We start from the raw sequence: 22,476 nt of genomic DNA, 5'->3' as shown, positions 1-22,476 counted from the left end.
AAACAGACTGCTTAAGTTTCCTATGGCATAATGACAACCCAAAACAAAAGTAAAACACAAATCAGCTGGCAACATTTTTATACAAAATGAAGTTTCAAGAGTGTTTAATTCATTTGAACTGTTTCTGCAATGGCTCAAGTAGTCTGAGCACTCAGCAATCTAAAGGCAGCGGGCCTGAAACAAATGACTTTGCGATGCTCCTTCCAATTCTAGGATGCTACACAAATAAAATAATACAAAACAGAAAAGTACCTGCAATTGAACATCTCAAGCAAAAGAAATATGTAAACATTTACATTTAAGATAGTATTGGAATGCATATAAAGGTTGGTATTACCAACTGAGCATATAGTGATTTGAAGAGCCCTCTATGCCTAAAAAAATTTGCCCATCAGGATACAAGGCCTAAAATCCCACCATCCATTTCTTCAAATAGAGTACCAACCAATATTCTCTCTTAAAATGCAAAGATATCTTTAGAGTATCTCAATAATAGCTACCATTAATTATTACCATGTGTTATTAGTATAAATTAATTCAATAGATTACTTTTCTCATTAACAAGCAAGATCCAGGAATATCACAGAAGGCCTGAGATTCCTGAAAATGGGAAAAACCTTAAAAAGAAGATGGTAGGCAAAAAAAGCAAATTTAGTTTCCTTAAGAAATGTGGTCAGGGTTGGCAGCTTTGTGTACATAAAGCAAAATTATATAATGTCCTATTCTGTTCATTTAAACAAACAAAATAGACAATTATCCTCTTAGATCAAACAGATTGGGAATAATCCTCTCTACCTAGAAAGAGTCATTCCAGGACCCTTTCAGCCCCAGGATTCTACATGCTACAAGCACAATTTGACCTATTAACTATTAACTACCTCTAAAGACCAACAGAATTAACTGGTAAAGTAACAGTCAGAAATAACAGAAATCAAACAGAATAGGCTTTAAAGCAGATTTGCAATGTAAAGCTTCCTCTTTCTATCCCTTCTAGCCCTTCCTTAGCTGTGAGATAACTGAAGCAAGTTACTTAATCTCTTTGAGCCTGTTTCCAAGTTGTAAAATGGCCATCTCTTCCTTGAAGAGCAAACATAAAACTCAGAGCAAAGTGTTTGACAAGAAACACATTATAACAGTTGTAGCTAAGCTATCATTAATGTTCTTTTTTAAAAGAAAACCAGTTCAACACAAGGTGAAAGTTAAAAAAACATAAGATGCATACCAGTAAACAATGACTAATGTATTGTTAGTAAAAGATAAAAATATAAAAGAGAAATATATATATTTAATTAAACAACAGAAATTTATAACAAAGAAGAAATTAGTTGATATAAATGACAATCAAAAATGTATTAAATGCACCAAACTTTTGGATAGCATGGGCCATGAGTCTAGGGAGCACTAAAAAAAAAAAAAAAAAAAAAGTATTATGAATAACATAGCTCTAAAAATACTATTGAGATTCTTAAAAGCAGATCAAATACCAAAGTTCAATGATCACCAGGCAATTATTGCTGAAGTATTGATATTATTCAGATATGGTGACCAACGATTCAAACAGTATAAATCAACAAACTAAACAAATGTAGAGTACCTTTTAATAACATAATCTGTGCTACAAAAATGGTTCTTCATGTCACATATAGAAGAGTTTTTAACATCTAAGAAGTCATATCATCCAATAAAAATACTGCACTTTAGCAAACCTCACTGCTATAGCCAGAAATTTATGCTGGTTCACCTAAATATTCATAGAAAGCACAAAAAACAAAACGAAACTCTTAAAAAGCTGTAGAAAGCATATCTACTAATAATGGGGTAAAAAGAGCTAACTTCAACTTCTTCAAATCTAGAAGAAACCATGATTTATAAATATTACCCACCTCCATACAGCACACCAGAAGTAATTACTACCTTCAGTGTATTCTTCAATATGGCCAGCGATACAAAGACATCAACAGAAAGTGCCGTGAGTGAAAAGTTTAACCCTTCCACTTCTGCATCTCATAAATTGATTAGCTGTGGGGTTTTGTTTTCACTTTTTGTACTGGCTGGTGAACACAATCTACAAGTTTCTTTTAATTCTTTTAATCTAGAATTCTATATACCCCTTCCATATTGATACACCAGAAGGCATAAAACTTTAAAAAAACTAGCATCAGCAAAGTAAAATTCTAAAGAAGGTTTCTTGTAATAAAACCAGTATTTCCATTTTCTGATCTGGCTCTTAATCTTGTTATCTTCTGCCTTAAGTCACATCAGAAAACCCCACCTAATATATATTCAAACTATTCACCCAATAAAGTAGGGTCTTTGGATATGGGGGAGAGGGAGGAAGAAACTGGTCATGTGTGTTTACCAACAATCTTATCATACCAAGTTCAAGGAAATTATTTTTTATTAGCATGTTGCTATGCAGAGAGCCCAAAAGATCCATTTAATAGCCAATTCCTATGAACTGAGAACACTGCTGTAATTGAAATTGAACTTCTATGTACCTACTACAACAAAAAAGGCTGCTTCAGGAAAAAATGCAGATGTGACCTTATACAATACTACTGGTGATATCTGACACAGTATTTTAAATGGATATGGAGCTGGATAGAAACACACTTTCCATATACATCAAAAGTGACAAAGTCCACTAAAGTTTAGACTGTAAACATTTTGGACAATGTTATATTACTCCTTGAAAGGTTCATGCCATGGTATTAACTCACCATTATAATGATAAAATATAGCTACCATAAAATGGCTAACATTTATTCACTGCTTGCTATGTGCCAGGCACTTTTCTAAACACTTTACATGTAGTTACTGATCTAATTGTCAGAAATAACTACCTACTTACAATTCCCCATTTTTCAGATGAAGAAGTTGTGGCAGTGAGAAGCTAAGCACAAATACGGCTAAGACATGGCTGACCTGGGATTTGAAACTAGACAGTCTGGCTTTAGAGTCTGTGTTATACTGCCTCTCATATCATATATGTTCACAGAAATCAGCCTGTACTTGTCTTTTAGTCCTCAATTTCTTTGCTGCAAAAAATTAGTTCCTTCCTTCTACCTCTAAATTCTAGTTTAGGAGCTAATATTGAATGTTACCAAAATCCACATTTTGGTATTAAAAATTCATATTTTGCCCACTATGGCATTTTTTTCTCCTAAAAGTATCCTCTATTAAATCAAAGGTCAGCAATCACTTTTTTAAATCAACTACAAGAGGTAACACATCGAGTTATTGAGCCTAATTCGTGGCAATGGAGACCAAACGGTAAAGTGAGCTAAATGTGACTGAACCACCTCCCCACGTTTCTGTACTTCTCTCTCACCTGGATATAAAGGCTGAATCTACATATTTTTAAAGAGCTTATTTGCTGCCCTGAAGAAGCTGACAATTGATAGAATTGTGGTAGTTTTAAAATATGTCCAAAAAGTATTTGATATTCCTCCCTTCAAGAGGTGGAGCTTAATTCATTCCCCTCCCAAGTGTGGGCTGGAATTAGTGATTCAGTTCTAAAAGAACAAAGCAATGGTTTGTGACTGAGTCAAAAACGGCGTCACAGCCTTTCTCTCTCTCTCTCTCTCTCTCTCCCTCTCTCTCTCTCCCCCCCTCTCTCTGTCTCTCTCTCTGTTTTTCTGTCTCTCTCTCTCTCGGATCATCTGCTCCAGGGGAAGACAGCTGCCTTGTTAGGACACTTCAGAAGCCCTAGAGAAGTTCATGTGGTGAGGATTTCAGGCCTCCGGCCAACACACATGTGAATGAACTATCATGGAGGCAAATCTTCCAGCCCCAGCTGAGCACTCAGTGGATTGAAGTCCCAGCCAATCAACTACAACCTCATGAGACCTGAAGCCAGATGCAACCAGTTCAGTCACTCCCAAATTCCCAACCCACAGACACTCTGAGATAATAAATATTTGAAGCCACTAACTTTTGGGATAATTTCTTACTCTGCAATAGATAACTAATACAAAGTATGAGAAAGGTAATTTTGTGAGATATCTGCAAGCTATCTCTACCCTGATGGTTCATACCTGCCATCTTAAGCTAAACTACCCTCACTCCACTCCTCCTCACCAAATGACCAGGAGTCAGCAATACCACACCAAGAAGGCTACCAATCACATGAGTGAATCATATACTCCTTCCACCCTAAGTGGGAGTCTCCTGCAAGGACTCTGTGGAGCAACCTCTACCCTGCCTCCTACAAATTTATCTGTATCCATAATCATCACCGCCTCCTTCCCTCCTGTCTCGGGAGAGGTCTATCTGAAGCACCCTTGACTTGCATCTTTGTATTCTATCCCTTCCAACTTGGTTAATGACCTTGCTCCACCAATTCTTCTCTCTCACTCTTCTCTCGTCAAATTCTCTTTTTGATGGCTTCTTATCCTCAGCAAATAAAGACTGTAAATGTATTCATATCATTCATACCTTTAAAAAACAAAAACCCTCTCTCAAACTCATCTATCTATCTCAAACTATCTCTAACTATCCCCTGTTTAAAACCAAACTTTCTGAAAGACCAAGTGACATTAGTTATTTCAATTTCTTATCTCTTAGCCAGTGTGAACTGGATCCACCTATATAATTGCTCTTGCTGAAATCAATGACTTAACTGACATGTCCAATGGATATTTTTGTTATCCTCATTTTATGTGATGTCTCAAAGATGCCTAATACCCATTCCTTTTCTCCAAACTCAGCTCTTCCACTTACTTGTGACTCTGCTGATCTTCTCCCACTTCCCTGCCTACTACTTCATCTCTTTTGAGGTATGTTTTCCTTCCACCTTACCCTTAAATATTAGTGTTCCCCATCCTCATTTCTTTTCTTTTACCCTATGTTTTTCTCCCTGACTGATCTCATCCATTCCCATTGCTTTTCACTATCATCTATAAACTGTGACTTCAAATTTATATCTCAAGTTGAGTCTTCTTCTTAACTCAGATCTGTAAATACAACTGCCTAATGACATTTCTTGGAAGTCACAGATGCCTCAAATATAAGAGCCTCAACTGAACTCATCTCCTCCAACCATGTTCCTCAGTCTATTTCTCTTCCTATATATTCCCTCAGTAAATGGCCCGGAATCTACTCAGTTTCCCAAGCCAGGTGTCAGATAATTCATTTATTCTGAAAATATTTATTAAACATTAATTATAAAATTGAAAATGATAATGGCTAGAAATCACCCTGACTCCACTTTCCCTCAAGCCCACTAAATCTTATCCATTCTATCTCCTTTATATCTATCTAATCCATCTCCATCCCTTAAATCCCATTTACACTACTGTGCTTCTAATTCTCATTTGCCACGTGGATTACTACAATAGCCTCTAATTGACTGCCATGCTTCCAAGCTCATCTCTCTCCAATTCATCATCCAGATTGTTGCATCTGACCATGTCCCTTCTATTTGTCATATATAAGTTCCCTGAAATTTTCTCAAATTAAAGAATTAATTTTCTTAATCTCCCATGAACTTTTGAAATTCTATCACTATCTTTTTTAAATTTATCTTTTGAGGTAACTAGTTTATAACATTATATGTTTCATGGGTACATTATATTCATACTTCTGTATAAACTACAATGTGCTCACCAACAAAAATTTAGTTTCTATCCATTACCATACAGTGGATCCCCTTTTCCCATTTCGCCCTACCCCCCCATCCCTTTCCCTCTAGTAATCACTACTCTGTTCTCAGTAACTGTGTTTTTGTTTGGTTTGTTCATTTATTTTGTTTGTTTTTTATATTCCACATATGAGTGAAATCATGTTATTTGTCCTTCTCCATCTTATTTCAGTTAGCATAATACCCTCGAGATCCATCCATGTCGTCACGAATGGCAAAGTTACATCTTTTTTATGGCTGAATAGTATTCCATATATACATACATATATATATATATATATATATATATATATATATATATATATATCTCACATTATTTACAATAGCCAAGATATGGAAACAACCCAAGTCCCCATCAACAGATGAATGGATAAAGAACATGTGGTCTACTACTATCTCTAACATGGAAAAGAGTACACTAAAGTGAAGTCTGTAACAACCCTAGTTTCTCACTGTACCTTAAAGTAGCTCTAGTAGACTGCCTTCCTTTATTAACTAAAATAATATGAAAGAATTATTATAGATACAAACACTTACTGTATGAGTAGTGCTGTTTTCCTAGTCTTTTACATAAATCAAAAACATCCTTGCATATAAAACTTTTTTAAAAGATATGGGTTTAGGGACTTCCCTGGTGGCACAGTCATTGAGAATCTGCCTGCCAATGCAGGGGACACGGGTTCGATCCCTGGTCCAGGAAGATCCCACATGTCACGGAGCAACTAAGCCCGTGTGCCACAACTACTGAGCCTGTGCTCTAGAGCCCACATGCCACAACTACTGAAGCCCATGCACCTAGGGCCTGTGCTCTACAACAAGAGAAGCCACTGCAATGAGAAGCCCACACCCTGCAGTGAAGAGTAGCTCCCGTCCGCTGCAACTAGAGAAAGCCCAGGAGCAGCAACGAAGACCCAATGCAGCCAAAAATAAATAGATAGATAGACAGATAGATAAATAAATAAATAAATAAATAAAAGATATGGGTTCACAAAAATCTTACCTTCTAGAAAAAAGTTCACTACTCTAGTACTCTCCAGGGCCATGGTGACCACTACTCTTAACAGAAGCCTGAAAAAATGCCTGAGGTACGGTACTCAATAAATATTTATGAAATTAATTAAGATTTTCTCAATCATGTTTAACCATGTCTTCTATTATTCTCCATTGAACTCATAGTGAAAAATACAGTTAAGTTCAAACAAACACAGTATTCTATAAAGAACAAACCAAACGTCAACTAATTTTCTTCCTTTCTTTTTAAAACCCTTTATAATATGGGCAGATTAATGAGGAAGCAAAAGAGAGAAAAGAAAGTTGCCACTTTAGATAGAGAATCAAGCCAACAATTCCCTTTGCTTTCTCCTGCCAATACACAAGCTAAGCACATGACTCAACTGTCAGTCACATAGCAATAGTTCAAAAGTCAGGTAAAATGAATGGCAGCTCACGTTATACACTACTGTCACCCCATACACTACTGTCACCCCACCCCCATTCTTAGACCATTCGATCAGGTTAAATTACAATTGAAGCAGAAAGTCAGATTTCCTCTATCTGAGCTTTAACTGAAAACCCGAAATATTTACCAAGTTTTTTTTCCAGAGTCTGTAATGTTCTGTTTTTCCTTTTCTTGATCTTCAGAAGGCCTGTCTGCAGTGTTGCATCTTAACACACCTGAAAAGATCACCCATTTTAACCAATTATACAAGATATTCTGACTTTATCAGCAGTTTCACCATTTCAGATTAAATGATTTGATTACATATGCACCTGCGTGCATGCACACACAAGAAGTCTTTAGTGTTAATCCAATATTACGTTTCCTTCTTTAAAGTTTCTGAACAAGAAATACTCCTAAAACTAGAAGAAGACCACAATTTCCAAACTACAGTCTTCCAAAGGTTTCAAAACCACTGTACTTATGGAAAGGGCATGATTTTGGTAATCAGAGGGTTCTAGAGGTCAAATCCTACCTTTAAAACATACTCCTTGAAAAAGCTGTTCTCTCAAACTGTTGGGTCCTTGCTGGCAAGAATGGTGCCTCAGTTTCCTTCCTATTCCCACCTGGCACACTTTTTATCAAATGAAAATCACCTTGCAAATCCTCACGATGCTTGGGAGTGGTAAAGCATACTGATTAAGGGACTCTAAACTGGAGTACAATGACCTGATCTAAATCACAACTCTGACTTTCGACAAGTTGTTTTTTAGGGCTGTGGGATTTAGTTCTCTCATCTATAAAATAAGAGTAATAACAGACTTTACCTGATAGGATTGTTATGATGATTAAATAAGATAATATATGCACATAAAGCATGTACCACTCAATACTCATTAAGATAAATGTTCTGGTTAATTCATCTATTTTTATACTTTATGTATCTAGTGAACTTAAAATAAATCAGCTTCATTGCCATGCACAGAGTTGAAAGCAGCAACATGAAACCAGTTGAAACTTAGACGCTTGAACAGTCATGGAAAACAATGATTTCCTTACAGAGGAAATTTACAAGAACTCTTTCCCTTTAACAAGCGTCCCTAACTTGCATTTGTCAAAGCTAAGGCCAAGAGGAGCGGGAGGGGGACAATTCTGCAGAGGGAAAATCAACTTCCCTTCACCCTCCTTTGGTCAAAAGATGTTTCCGCTGAAACGTACTCTTCCATAGTGTAGCCCCAGCAAGCACCCATCAGAATACAAACACACCACGCCTGGGGAGTAAACAGGGTTTCTAAGGCTCCACCGCCCTTGGTCCAAAATCGACTCTGCGTTAACCAGGATGGGGTCTCCTGCAGCCCGGTGCAGCTAACAAGGCTGAAGCCAGAGTCTGCAGGTGCACGGTCCTTCCCACACAGCCGCAGGTGGGCGTCGCCCGCCCGCCATACCACCACCCAGGGGCCAGTTTCTGCATTCGAGCCCCCAGTCACCCATCATGGCCCTTTCTGGCCTTCTCATGGACCTTCGACAGCCGGTGTACAAGTCCCCGTGCTGCAGGTAAAGATGGCAAACGAATAAGAGATGAGTCGACGTCGCACCAGGCAGTCGCGACGAAGCCACACCTCCCTGATTCCGACCAGACTGAGGTCCAGAGATGCTGGGAAGAGTGCTGCCCACCCAAAACCTGCCCAGCCGGACCCATCCCCTCACCTGAGCGAGCGCCGGGGCGGCCCGGAATCGCTCTGGTCTCTCTCCGGGGGATGCCGAGGGCCTTGGGCGGCGGCGGCGGCAGCTGCAGAGCCCAGCCGAACACGGCCTGCTGAGCGCTGCGCGGGTCCACACCCTCCAACCCCGCCACCCAGACCCGCCGCCCGAAGTCCGGCCCGGGGCCCCACCTCTGACACAGAGTCGGGCGGAGGAGAATGGGAGGGGTCCGAGTTGGGGCCGGGCAGCACTGCGGCTGCGTCAATTGGTAACGTCATACGTCACGGCGCCGGCGTCTCGAGGCACGCCACCCGAGCCCCGCCCAGGAATTGGGACGCCCCGCCCCTTCCCCCCCTCCTGGGCGGGCTGGGGGCGGAACCTCGACCTTGAGGCGGAGGTTAGGCACGGATTTGAAAAATCATTTCGCTACCCACCCTAAGGGAATGGTAATGAATTACCTTCCTGCGGCCAAGAGGCAGATGAGCACAGGTGGGGACAGATCGCTAACCAAAAGGAGACCGGTGCTCTGATTTGAAGAGAATCCGCTCTGAATAGAGAGCAAAACTTTTATGACCGTATCAATAAAGGGAGCTTCATTGTGTGAAATGCTGCCACAGCGAATCTATTAGAACTAAGTCTCTTATTGTTATACTACTAAAAAGTGGTTGATGCTCACCATTTTTAAAGAGAAAGGCTCTTCATATTATTAGTGGGTGCACCAAAGCAAACTACTTCCTGGAGTTAGAGGCTTGTTACAGAAATTTTGCGCACTTCTTAGGTACAAATTGTAATAGGAAAAGTGGGAAACAGTGTTAGCTCTGTAAAAGTTTTCTGATTGCTTGGGGCAGATGTGGAGAATGCACATAAGACAACTAGAAATGCAAACGGTAACATACTAGTAATAGCTAACAGTGTCAAGCATGAGCGAGGCACTGTTCTAAGCACTTTTTATTTACTGACTCATTTAATCCTCCCAAAACCCTGTGAGGTAAATACTGTTATTATCCCCACTTATTTCCATTTCACAAATTAAAAACTCAGATACAGAGAGAGGTTTAATAACTTGCCAAACTGGAGAGCTAGGGTTCCCAAGCAGTATGGCTCCAGAGTTCATACTCTTAAGCATTACTGTATACTGCCTCTTAAATTCTAAATGTCGAAATGTCTAGTCTGACTTCCTTGAGCTGAAGTGCCACTCTCAGTAACATTTAACATTACATGGGAGTTCCGTTTTTACCTCAAAACAACAGCTATGAAGCCAAATTTAAAATAAAGCTAGAAAAGGTTAATCACATGAGGTGTTGTATTAACCTTTATTGCATATAAGGAAATGGTGGCTCAAGCAGAAATGGTTTATGAAAGGACTGGATGAAAGCCAAGAAGAGAAAAGCATACACCTATCTTAGTTACTTCCACCTACTACGGAAACACACCTGCCTCCCTTATTTGAATTAGCTCTTTAGAGTTTATTTCTGCACTTCTACAAAGAAATTAATTTCAGTAGTCCTTCTCAAAGTCTGGAGAATCTCAATCATTCTTAATCCTTATTCCCCAGTAAGGCTCCAGGACCCCACAAGGATTCAACTTTGCTACTGTCAAACATTCAACCCTGCCTTAAAGGGAAATTGTCCCAGCACAAGTTATCTGGAGTAGGAATACCAAGATGTGGTTCAAGCTCCTCAAATCAAAAACTAAACTGAAACTGAATTGCCCTGGAGCTAAGGGAAAGAATTAAGAGGAAAGAGGGAAGATGGGGGTGAAGTTGAATGTGGTCTTCATCTAACTACTGAGTGGACAGTTGGAATCTGAAAGTTTCTGACTCTACTTCCTTTCATCCCTAAGAAAAAGGGCCACCCTGTAACAACTACAGATATGCATTAGACGGCGTCCTAAAAATGAATTATTTATTTTAAAAGCTTTCTATTCCAAAGGTGTTTAATGTTGTGAAGATTGTTAAACTCTCTGACATTTCATTTGACTCACTAATTTTCATGACAAGGCTTATTCCCTTCACTTGTCTACCACCTACTTTCACCTTTCACCAGCAAAGAAGAATACAAAAGCAAATGTCTCCATCCAGACTTCAATAAGAATTGCTCTAATGATGGAAGCCCTCTAATGATTTTGGGTTTTTTATTAACCTTTTACTTTGAAATAATTATAGATACACAGAAGTTGCAAAGGTAGTACAGAGTGGTTTTGTGTACCCATCACCCAGTTTCCCCCAGTGGTTATATGGTACATAATTATAATACAACATGAAAACCAGGAATTAGACATTGGTATAATGTGTATATATAGCTTTATATCATTTCATCACATGTAAAGTCATGTAACCATCACTGCAAACATGATGAGAGCTATTCTGTTACCACAAATATACCCCTCATGCTATCGCTACCCCTTTATAGTCACACTTACTCCCCTCCGTGTATAATTCCTAGCCTCTGGCAACCACTGATCTGTCTTCCACCTCTATAAATGTAATCATTTAAAGAATATTATATAAGTGAAACCACACAGTATGTGACCTTTAGACACTGGCTTTTTTCACTCAGCACAGTGTACTTGAGAGCTATCCAAGTTGTTGCACATATCGATAGTTCATTCTTTTTATTGCTGAGTGTTCCACAGTCTGTTTAACAATTCACCTACTGAGGAACATTTTGGTTGTTTCCCACTTGGGGCTATTATAAATAAAACTACTATGAATAACTGTGTATAAGTTTTCTTTGTGGTCTAGTGGTTAAAAAATATATATATATGTATATACATATATATATATGACATTTTCTTTGTCTTAATTTCTTTTGGTCCACTGAAGAGGACTATTTTTTTAAGTTGAGACCAAGGTGAAATTTACGTCTTTCAGTTTTGTCTCTCACCTTTGTTACTCTCATTTGTTACTCTCATTTGCCACTCACTAGCTCACATACAAAGGTCAGCCTCAAGTCTGATTAAATCAGGCTCTCATGGTCCCCTAAAATTATATTCCTCATCTCCTTCTGGGGGATATTTCATTTTTATGTGAAAACATTAAAGACAATAAAAATCTTCAACTTTAAAGATATTGAATGGAATAAATCTCTAATGGTGTAATTTTGGGGACAGTGAAAGGATTATTTAAGGATAGAAGGGATTACTTTCAAAATAATCCAAGAGGTAGCCACCAAATTAACCAAATTTAGCTGCTTTCTATTTACAGTGATATTGTCATCATGAAAATGTTTTATCCTAGAGTAAAATAAAATGTGCTTCAAAAACTAATGGAATATATACTAAGAAAAAAATGTTTAAATTACATATATATACTAAGTGCCAGGCACCTGGCTAATATCTGTTATGGACTATTTCATTTAATTCACACAAACCCATAATGTATATACTATCTGTGAATGAGGAAATTTAGTAAAGTTAAATAACTTGCCCAAGGTCACACAAGCTAGAAAGTGGAACCAGAACTGGAACTCAAGAGAGTCTAACTCCAATACCTATTATTTTTCACTACTCCATACTAGATCCAAGTAAAAAAAAAAAAAAAGATTATTTCTCAAATTGTAGTATTGGAACAGATAATAATGTAAAACCACAACTGTAACCAAGCAGGACCCTGTGGGACCTTCCTGGGACACCTCCATGCCCCTGCCACCATGTCCTCTGCCTGCATTTTGTTTGTAGAAAAACTTTAGCCTCCTAGGCCTTCCAGAGTTCCAAAGAATAAATTTAATCAGAGAAGTGAGAAAATGCAGAAACAAAGGGAAACACTTAAGCAAGATAAAATAATAATAGTTTAGCCAATAAACTAGTCAAGGACCTTTAGTTCCTCCTCAAGGGCTATAAATAATATTCTGAGCCATATTCTTTGAGCTATTTTGCAGATACTAAAACCCCCAACAAGTGGAAGAAGTTAACTATATGCTACCCACAAGCATGCAGACCCCAGACAGGCTGGAACCAGAAGGCTGACAGTGTTGACTCCCAATTACCACACTACCAACCAATAAGAGGAATGTCCATGGGCTGATCACATACCCCGCAGCCCTCTCCCTCACCCTGGCATTAAAAATCTTTCCCTGAAAGCCATCGGGGAGTTTGGGCCTTTTGAGCACTAGTTGCCTGGACTCCGTGCTTGGTGCCTGCAATAAATGCTGCCCTTTCCTTCACCACAACCCTGTGTCAGTAGATTGGCTTTCCTGAGCTTGGGCAAGCAGACCGAGGTTTGGTTCAGTAACATAACTACTTTACAGATAATTTTAAAACAGTGATGATAAAGCAGCATATTGTCTGTATTTTAATGCATAAAAGAATTTAATGGCACCAAGTTCAATATGTTAAAGTTGTTGTGAATGCTTAATTCAGATTTTTATTTCACTACCCTTTAATAATTTCTTAAAGCCACTATTCCTTTATATATAAAATTGAGTATTCCTCAAGTTGTTACACACTTTTTTTTTTGCTTTATAACAAATTTAATCAGTTATACATATACATATGTTCCCATATCCCCTCCCTTTTGCGTCTCCCTCCCACCCTCCCTATCCCACCCTTCCAGGCGGTCACAAAGCACCGAGCTGATCTCCCTGTGCTATGCGGCTGCTTCCCACTAGCTATTTACCTTATGTTTGGTAGTGTATATATGTCCATGCCGTTCTTTCACTTTGTCACAGCTTAGCCTTCCCCCTCCCCATATCCTCAAGTCCATTCTCAAGTAGGTCTGTGTCTTTATTCCTGTCTTACCCCTATGTTCTTCATGACATTTTTTTTCTTAAATTCCATATATATGTGTCAGCATACAGTATTTGTCTTTCTCTTTCTGACTTACTTCACTCTGTATGACAGACTCTAGGTCCATCCACCTCATTACAAATAGCTCAATTTCGTTTCTTTTTATGGCTGAGTAATATTCCATTGTATATATGTGCCACATCTTCTTTACCCATTCATCCGATGATGGACACTTAGGTTGTTTCCATCTCCGGGCTATTGTAAATAGGGCTGCTATGAACATTTTGGTACATGTCTCTTTTTGAATTGTGGTTTTCTCAGGGTATATGCCTAGTAGTGGGATTGCTGGGTCATATGGTAGTTCTATTTGTAGTTTTTTAAGGAACCTCCATACCGTTCTCCATAGTGGCTGTACCAATTCACATTCCCACCAGCAGTGCAAGAGTGTTCCCTTTTTTCCACACCCTCTCCAGCATTTATTGTTTCTAGATTTTTTGATGATGGCCATTCTGACTGGTGTGACATGATATCTCATTGTAGTTTTGATTTGCATTTCTCTAATGAGTAAAGATGTTGAGCATCCTTTCATGTGTTTGTTAGCAGTCTGTATATCTTCTGTGGAGAAATGTCTAATTAGGTCTTGTGCCCATTTTTGGATTGGGTTGTTTGTTTTTTTGTTATTGAGCTGCATGAGCTGCTTATAAATTTTTGAGATTAATCCTTTGTCAGTTGCTTCATTTGCAAATATTTTCTCCCATTCTGAGGGTTGTCTTTTGGTCTTGTTTATGGTTTCCTTTGCTGTGCAAAAGCTTTTAAGTTTCATTAGGTCCCATGTGTTTATTTTTGTCTTTATTTCCATTTCTCTAGGAGGTGGGTCCAAAAGGATCTTGCTGTGATTTATGTCATAGAGTGTTCTGCCTATGTTTTCCTCTAAGAGTTTGATAGTGTCTGGCCTTACATTTAGGTCTCTAATCCATTTTGAGCTTATTTTTGTGTATGGTGTTAGGGAGTGATCTAATCTCATACTTTTACATGTCCCTATCCAGTTTTCCCAGCACCACTTATTGAAGAGACTGTTCTTTCTCCACTGTACATTCCTGCCTCCTTTATCAAAGATAAGGTGACCATATGTCCGTGGGTTTATCTCTGGGCTTTCTATCCTGTTCCATTGATCTATCTTTCTGTTTTTGTGCCAGTACCATACTTTCTTGATTACTGTAGCTTTGTAGTAGAGTCTGAAGTCAGGGAGCCTGATTCCTCCAGCTCCATTTTTCGTTCTCAAGATTGCTTTGGCTATTCGGGGTCTTTTGTGTTTCCATACAAATTGTGAAATTTTTTGTTCTAGTTCTGTGAAAAATGCCAGTGGTAGTTTGATAGGGATTGCATTGAATCTGTAGATTGCTTTGGGTAGTAGAGTCATTTTCACAATGTTGATCCTTCCAATCCAAGAACATGGTACATCTCTCCATCTATTTGTATCATCTTAAATTTCTTTCATCAGTGTCTTATAATTTTCTGCATACAGGTCTTTTGTCTCCTTAGGTAGGTTCATTCCTAGATATTTTATTCTTTTTGTTGCAATGGTAAATGGGAGTGTTTCCTTGATTTCACTTTCAGATTTTTCATCATTAGTATATAGGAATGCCAGAGATTTCTGTGCATTAATTTTGTATCCTGCAACTTTACCAAATTCATTGATTAGCTCTAGTAGTTTTCTGGTAGCATCTTTAGGATTCTCTATGTATAGTATCATGTCATCTGCAAACAGTGACAGCTTTACTTCTTCGTTTCCAATTTGGATTCCTTTTATTTCCTTTTCTTCTCTGATTGCTGTGGCTAAAACTTCCAAAACTATGTTGAATAAGAGTGGTGAGAGTGGGCAACCTTGTCTTGTTCCTGATCTTAGTGGAAATGGTTTCAGTTTTTCACCATTGAGGACGATGTTGGCTGTGGGTTTGTCATATATGGCCTTTATTATGTTGAGGAAAGTTCCCTCTATGCCTACTTTCTGCAGGGTTTTTATCATAAATGGGTGTTGAATTTTGTCGAAAGCTTTCTCTGCATCTATTGAGATGATCATATGGTTTTTCTCCTTCAATTTGTTAATATGGTGTATCACATTGATTGATTTGCATATATTGAAGAATCCTTGCATTCCTGGAATAAACCCCACTTGATCATGGTGTATGATCCTTTTAATGTGCTGTTGGATTCTGTTTGCTAGTATTTTGTTGAGGATTTTTGCATCTGTGTTCATCAGTGATATTGGCCTGTAGTTTTCTTTCTTTGTGACATCCTTGCCTGGTTTTGGTATCAAGGTGATGGTGGCCTCGTAGAATGAGTTTGGGAGTGCTCCTCCCTCTGCTATATTTTGGAAGAGTTTGAGAAGGATAAGTGTTACTTCTTCTCTAAATGCTTGATAGAATTCGCCTGTGAAGCCATCTGGTCCTGGGCTTTTGTTTGTTGGAAGATTTTTAATCACAGTTTCAATTTCAGTGCTTGTGATTGGTCTATTCATATTTTCTATTTCTTCCTGATTCAGTCTTGGCAGGTTGTGCATTTCTAAGAATTTGTCCATCTCTTCCAGGTTGTCCATTTTATTGGCATAGAGTTGCTTATAGTAATCTCTCATGATCTTTTGTATTTCTGCAGTGTCAGTTGTTACTTCTCCTTTTTCATTTCTAATTCTATTGATTTGAGTCTTCTCCCTTTTTCTCTTGATGAGTCTGGCTAATGGTTTATCAATTTTGTTTATCTTCTCAAAGAACCAGCTTTTACTTTTATTGATCTTTGCTATCGTTTCCTTCATTTCTTTTTCATTTATTTCTGATCTGATCTTTATGATTTCTTTCCTTCTGCTAACTTTGGGATGTTTTTGTTCTTCTTTCTCTGATTGCTTTAGGTGCAAGGTTAGGTTGTTTACTCGAGATGTTTCCTGTTTCTTAAGGTGGGATTGTATTGCTATAAACTTCCCCCTTAGAACTGCTTTTCCTGCATCCCATAGGTTTTGGGTCGTCGTGTCTCCATTGTCATTTGTTTCTAGGTATTTTTTAATTTCCTCTTTGATTTCTTCAGTGATCACTTCGTTATTAAGTAGTGTATTGTTTAGCCTCCATGTGTTTGTATTTTTTACAGCTCTTTTCCTGTAATTGATATCTAGTCTCATAGCATTGTGGTCAGAAAAGATACGTGATACAATTTCAATTTTCTTATATTTACCAAGGCTTGATTTGTGACCCAAGATATGATCTATCCTGGAGAATGTTCCATGAGCACTTGAGAAAAACATGTATTCTGTTGTTTTTGGATGGAATGTCCTATAAATATCAATTAAGTCCATCTTGTTTAATGTATCATTTAAAGCTTGTGTTTCCTTATTGATTTTCATTTTGGATGATCTGTCCATTGGTGAAAGTGGGGTGTTAAAGTCCCCTACTATGAGTGTGTTACTGTCGATTTCTCCTTTTATGGCTGTTAGTATTTGCCTTATGTCTTGAGGTGCTCCTATGTTGGGTGCATAAATATTTACAATTGTTATATCTTCTTCTTGGATCGATCCCTTTATCATTATGTAGTGTCCTTCTTTGTCTCTTCTAGTGTCTTTATTTTAAAGTCTATTTTGTCTGATACGAGAATTGCTACTCCAGCTTTCTTTTGGTTTCCATTTGCATGGAATATCTTTTTCCATCCCCTTACTTTCAATCTGTATGTGTCTCTAGGTCTGAAGTGGGTCTCTTGTAGACAGCATATATATGGGTCTTGTTTTTGTATCCATTCAGCCAATCTGTGTCTTTTGGTGGGAGCATTTAGTCCATTTACATTTAAGGTAATTATTGATATGTATGTTCCTATTCCCATTTTCTTAATTGTTTTGGGTTCGTTATTGTAGGTCTTTTCCTTCTGTTGTGTTACACATTTTTTATAATACCATACCAAGTCTGAAGTTAATTCTCACACCAAAAAGAAGAAAAAAGTAACATCAATAAGTCCATAAAACACACACACAAAATAATTAATAGTTTCCTGTATTATTTCCCAATATATCTACCAACTGAATTTATTTCTTTCATTTCACTTACCCCCAGCCAATGCAGGCCACAGTTCAAGCTTCTGTGATGTCACACTGTCCCAGGAGCCACCAATGCTAAGACAAACAAACCAATGCTATTTAAGTCAAATATATTTTAAGAAAACCACAATTATACACTTTAAAGCTGACGCAAAAGTGAAAGGAGCTGAACATGTGTGTTGAAAGAGGAAGTGTGTACATGTCTTAATATACTAGAAAAATCCAGTTTTCTAATAATGATTTGAACTTTAATGACATATAATACCCTAGAAATCAACAAGCAAGACCAACAACCTGATGAGCAAAACATGTGAACAGACAGTTCACATAAAAAGAAATACAACTGGGCCTAAAACTTTAGAAAAGACAGTCTTCATTCTCATAAAAATAAAAAGGCCAATTACAGCTAATGTTTAGGTACTATTTCTTTTCAATTGACAAAGCTCAAAACATTTTTTGATAATTCAATATTAGAAAGGGTTTGAAGAAATAGACACCCACCTTGCTGGTGGTCATGAATTGATTTAGCCTCAATGGAGAGCAATACAAAAAATATCTTTTTAAAGCTTTAAGTGCTCATATCTTTGACCCAGCAATTCCATTTCTAGAAATGAATCATACAGAAATTTTCGCACGTGACCAAAACGTACAAGTTATCCATTGCTACATTGTTCATAAAGGTAAAAGATTGTTAGCCACCTAAACATGTTCAGTTCTAGAAGACGAGTTTAAAAATATGAAACATTTGTAGAGCAGTGAAAAACTGTGATAGTTATAAATGCACTGATATGAGATAAACTACAATGTATATTATTAAAAAGGTGAAGAGCAAAAAATATATGTGTGTGTGTGAAAAATAATAAGTAAATAGGCCAAAACCTACAAGTGACTTTAAAAATATATTGGTCAAAAACTAAATTGGACAAAAGTTATAATTTCCAGTCAATGGCACATAACGTAAAATAACATGTATGTACATGGATGAGATGGCCACCTTCTCACTTTTTCCTCACATGTCCTTTCTCTGTGCAAGCTTGACCCTGATGTCTCCCCTTTTGTCTTAATTCCTCTTCTTGCAAAGACACCAGTCAGATTAAACACATTAATGGCCTCATTTTAACTTAATTACCTCTTTCAAAGCCCTATCTCCAAATATAGTCACATTCTGAGGTACTGGAGGTTAAGGCTTCAACATATGAATTTTGAGGGGACACAATTCAGCCCACAACACATGATAAATATGATCTCTTGTATAATTCTTTGAAATATATACTCCACATACCTTATTCTAAAACTCTTGATATTTCTTAATTTGTATTAATTTACCAGTTTATCATCCATCTCTCCATACTAGATTGAATGCCCTCGAAGGTAGGGACCAAGCTCCTCTGTTCACCACGATGTATCCAGTGCCCAGCTGAGCACAGCACATGATAGATGCCCAATAAACCTTTGTTAAATAAAAAAAGAAACTCTTGCTACACGTATTTTGTATTATGTTATCTTGTTCATTTATCCTATCATTCTTTTTTAAAAAGTAGAAGGTTTAAAATTTTTTTGTAAGTTACCATTTGATCTTGTTTGTGTTCCAGAAAAGGCTGAAGGGTGGGGATTTTCTTCCCTTCTCCCTTGGTATTGGTCAAGCCCACTCTTGGCATATGTGCTAGTCTAAGTGACAGCATCTTACCTCTCTAATAAACTCTTTCTACTGCCTTTGTAGCTACAGTCCTCTACAATTCATTAATCATCTTATCACTGTATCTCTGTTCCTCAGCACAACGTGAAAAATTATTTCAAAGTCTTCTTTATTTTGATTTTTCATGTGTCTATTTTTCTCCTTCATGTCAGTCAATAAATATTTAATATTTTGTACAGTACACACTGGACTAGCTCCTAGATATGAAGAAATAATCAAGGTAGACATGGTCTCTGCCCATGAGGAGTATTATAGTCAGTGGTAAAGACAGAGAATAAACCAAAACTTAAACTCTGATCTCTCACTGCAGTCTAATGATTCCTGTTAATGGTATTGTTTTTTCCCAACCCATGTTAAGTTCAAATTCTTTTGATTGTATGTGATAGAAAACGAACATAAATTGGCCTAAGTAAAGGTAATATACTGGTCCTTATAAGCTTTAAACCCCAGAAATTGGCTTCACGCCAGGCTGAGGCTCCATGACATATATGTCTTCAGGACCAAGCTTGGCTATGTCTCTCAGCAAAACCATTCACATTGATGTTGGCTTCAATCTCATGTTTCCCATTGTAGCAAGACAGTGGTAGAGCTCCCACACCCTCCTCATTTTTTGATCCAGCAAGATAGAGCAAGAGTCTTTTCTCCAGAAATTTCAAAGTCTTCTTGAGTCTCATTGACTATTAGGTCCCATGCTTATCCCCAATGGCATTGGGAACTGCAGTAGTGTTGATTAGTGTAGACCTTGGTCATGCACTCCACCCCCAGAATCAGAGCTGGTATCAACTTTGTGCTGCCATTATGTCATCAGTAAAGATGTATCACAGTGTTTTCCAATTTTTCTGTTTCTAAATACCTTTTGCCCTAATAGATTGTGAATTCTCTGAGGAAGGAACTGCCTTACAGAGTTTTGTTGTCAGACCCAGCATTGTGTCTGGCATAAGGTAAATATTCAATAAATGCTTATTAAATAAATGAAGGAAAGAACAATTAGCTTCAGATAACAGAAATCTATATAAAAACAAACATGTAAAAGAGTGTTTAAGATCAATAAATGTCACACCCTTCATTTGAATGTAAAATACTGCACACTTTAAAATACTGGAATTTCCATTTACTGAGAAATATTTCAAAAATAAAGTTATCATTATATAATGCTTTTGGTTATTTTTCTATACTTCTCAATTTGAAATGTGATGCAATAATCTAACACCTATTATGTTTAAAGGATCTTACCTGTTCATATTCATATTACATATTCAAATTTGCTGACTGACATCATCATAATAATAATTGCTATAGTTAAGACTGTTAACTAAGAACAATAAAACAGGCAGTTATTTTACCAGCAAAGTGGATTTATTCAAGAGCTGCAAAGAATTGCAGTTTGGGACATGCAGTGATGGTGAACCACATGCATGTTCAGTAAAGCAAAGGAGAGGAAAGTGTTTTATAGAGGAGAAAGGAAAGTTGCTTGGGGCTGTTATAAACAAAAAAGTCCACTGGAGGAAACTGGGAATTCAAAGTATAGTGGCTTTTCATCAACTGAGTTGTGACAGTATTTCATTGGCTGAGCTGTTACCAGGCAAGGAAAAAATCTTTTTTCCTCCTGTTGGTGGTAGTAATATCACTTCCTCCTGGAAATGCAAGATATTTCTCTTCCTGTTGTGATCTGTATTGATGTCAAGTGGTATGTGCATAAGAACTCTCCCTTCTGGTCTCCTGACTCCATTTTAGTGGTTTCCCTTTATTAATTTTCATATTTCCCCAGTTTGATCAAGATCTTTCTCTGAAAGCATCACTGATCAATAATTAGGTTTTATTTAATATTTTAATTTTTTGGCCAGCATTCAGTGGCCTTTTGTCCCTCAGTGCCAGGAAGGACCTTTCCTGGGTGTCATGTCCCATGTCAGAGGGAAAGTGCACAGACTGGGAACCTATTGTGGTCACATTTGAGTAACAAGGAGGGGTAGGAGGGGGACATCTCAGGCATTTCCCACCTAAAATCTGCATCTTAGAATAGTGCATCCAGCAAGGGCACACTCAAAATTGAAGGAATTAAGCAAGCACATTGGGAAGACACAGTGCAGGAACAAACATGAAGTAATTAAACAATATTGTCATCTCAAAAGAAACTGTTTGGAACCAAATGTTTTATCAATAATACTGCTTGTAGTTCACAAATTCAGAGAGTATGAACTTGGAAAAGAATCCAGGGTCAGTTTATAGTCCAAATGAAAGAAAGACTTCTGTGACTTCTAAACCTTCTGACAGGCCTGGTCTGGACATCTTGGAAAAGCTGTCTTATAAGATGTCATGTGCTTAAATTCTGGGAAATTTTGACCTTCGGGTCACCAGATGATGTGCAGGTCCAATCAGGACTTGGTGCTTTCTTCAGATGTGTCATGTGAATCCAGGAGTCTGTGCTCTGGAGTTTGGTGGCACACAGGTTGGTTATCAGTACCTGATAGGGGCCTTTCCAGCAAGATTGAGGAGAATCCTTCTGGAGTTGATTTTTCCAATAGATGAAATCTCCAGGTTGCAGCACATGATGCTTAAGATCTTCATCTCCCAAGAGCACACTGTGAAAAGATTGCTCTAGGGTACTTCCCTGGTGGCACACTGGTTAAGAATCTGCCTGCCAATGCAGGGGACATGGGTTCGATCCCTGGTCCTGGAAGATCCCACATGCCTCAGAGCAACTAAGCCCATGTGCCACAACTACTGAGCCTGCGCTCTAGAACCTGCGTGCTGCAACTACTGAGCCCAGGCACTGCAACTAGTGAAGCCCGTGCGCCTAGGGACTGTGCTCCACAACAAGAGAAGCCACCACAATGAGAAGCCCGTGCACTGCAACGAAGAGTGGCCCCTGCTCTCCTCAACGAAGACCCAATGCAGCCAAAAAAAAAAAAGATTGCTTTATCAGAGCATGGTTATTTTTAATAGAAGTTAGGTCTTTACAGTGTTGAAGCATATCCCCTTTTATCAAATGCAGATTAAAAGAGGCAAGGGTCAGGTGCACTGGTTGTCTAGTGACTGTCTCAAAGGGTTAGAGTTTATGAGTTCTGACAGGAGTAGATCTGAGATTTAGAAGGACCAACGGCAGTGCTTTTGGCCAAGGTATCTTAAGGGCCTCTATGAATTTTGCCAATTGGGTCTTAAGAATGACGTTAGTATGTTAGACTAACCCTAAGGATTGGCGATGGCAA

The 22,476-nt window shown here is 38.0% G+C and overlaps 1 protein-coding gene across 2 annotated transcripts in view; it reads right to left on the bottom strand.

Annotated features, from left to right (window-relative positions):
- Positions 1 to 8,999, bottom strand: part of BLTP1 (bridge-like lipid transfer protein family member 1) — a 216,686-nt gene extending 207,687 nt beyond the window's left edge. For both annotated transcript variants that reach the window (XM_081223831.1, XM_081223832.1), the window contains exons 1-2: positions 8,787 to 8,999; positions 7,228 to 7,315 (exon numbers count right to left, since the gene is read on the bottom strand). The gene's annotated coding sequence lies outside the window, so the exon portion shown is untranslated. The remainder of the gene's footprint in view (positions 1 to 7,227; positions 7,316 to 8,786) is intronic.
- Between the last annotated feature and the right edge of the window lie 13,477 nt (positions 9,000 to 22,476).

Source organism: Mesoplodon bidens (genome assembly GCF_964165515.1).
Source record: "Mesoplodon bidens genome assembly, chromosome: 1".
NCBI classification, from domain to species: Eukaryota; Metazoa; Chordata; class Mammalia; order Artiodactyla; family Ziphiidae; genus Mesoplodon; species Mesoplodon bidens.
The sequence above is the reverse complement of the archived record's forward strand: the minus strand, read 5'-3'. Positions and strand labels throughout refer to the sequence as shown.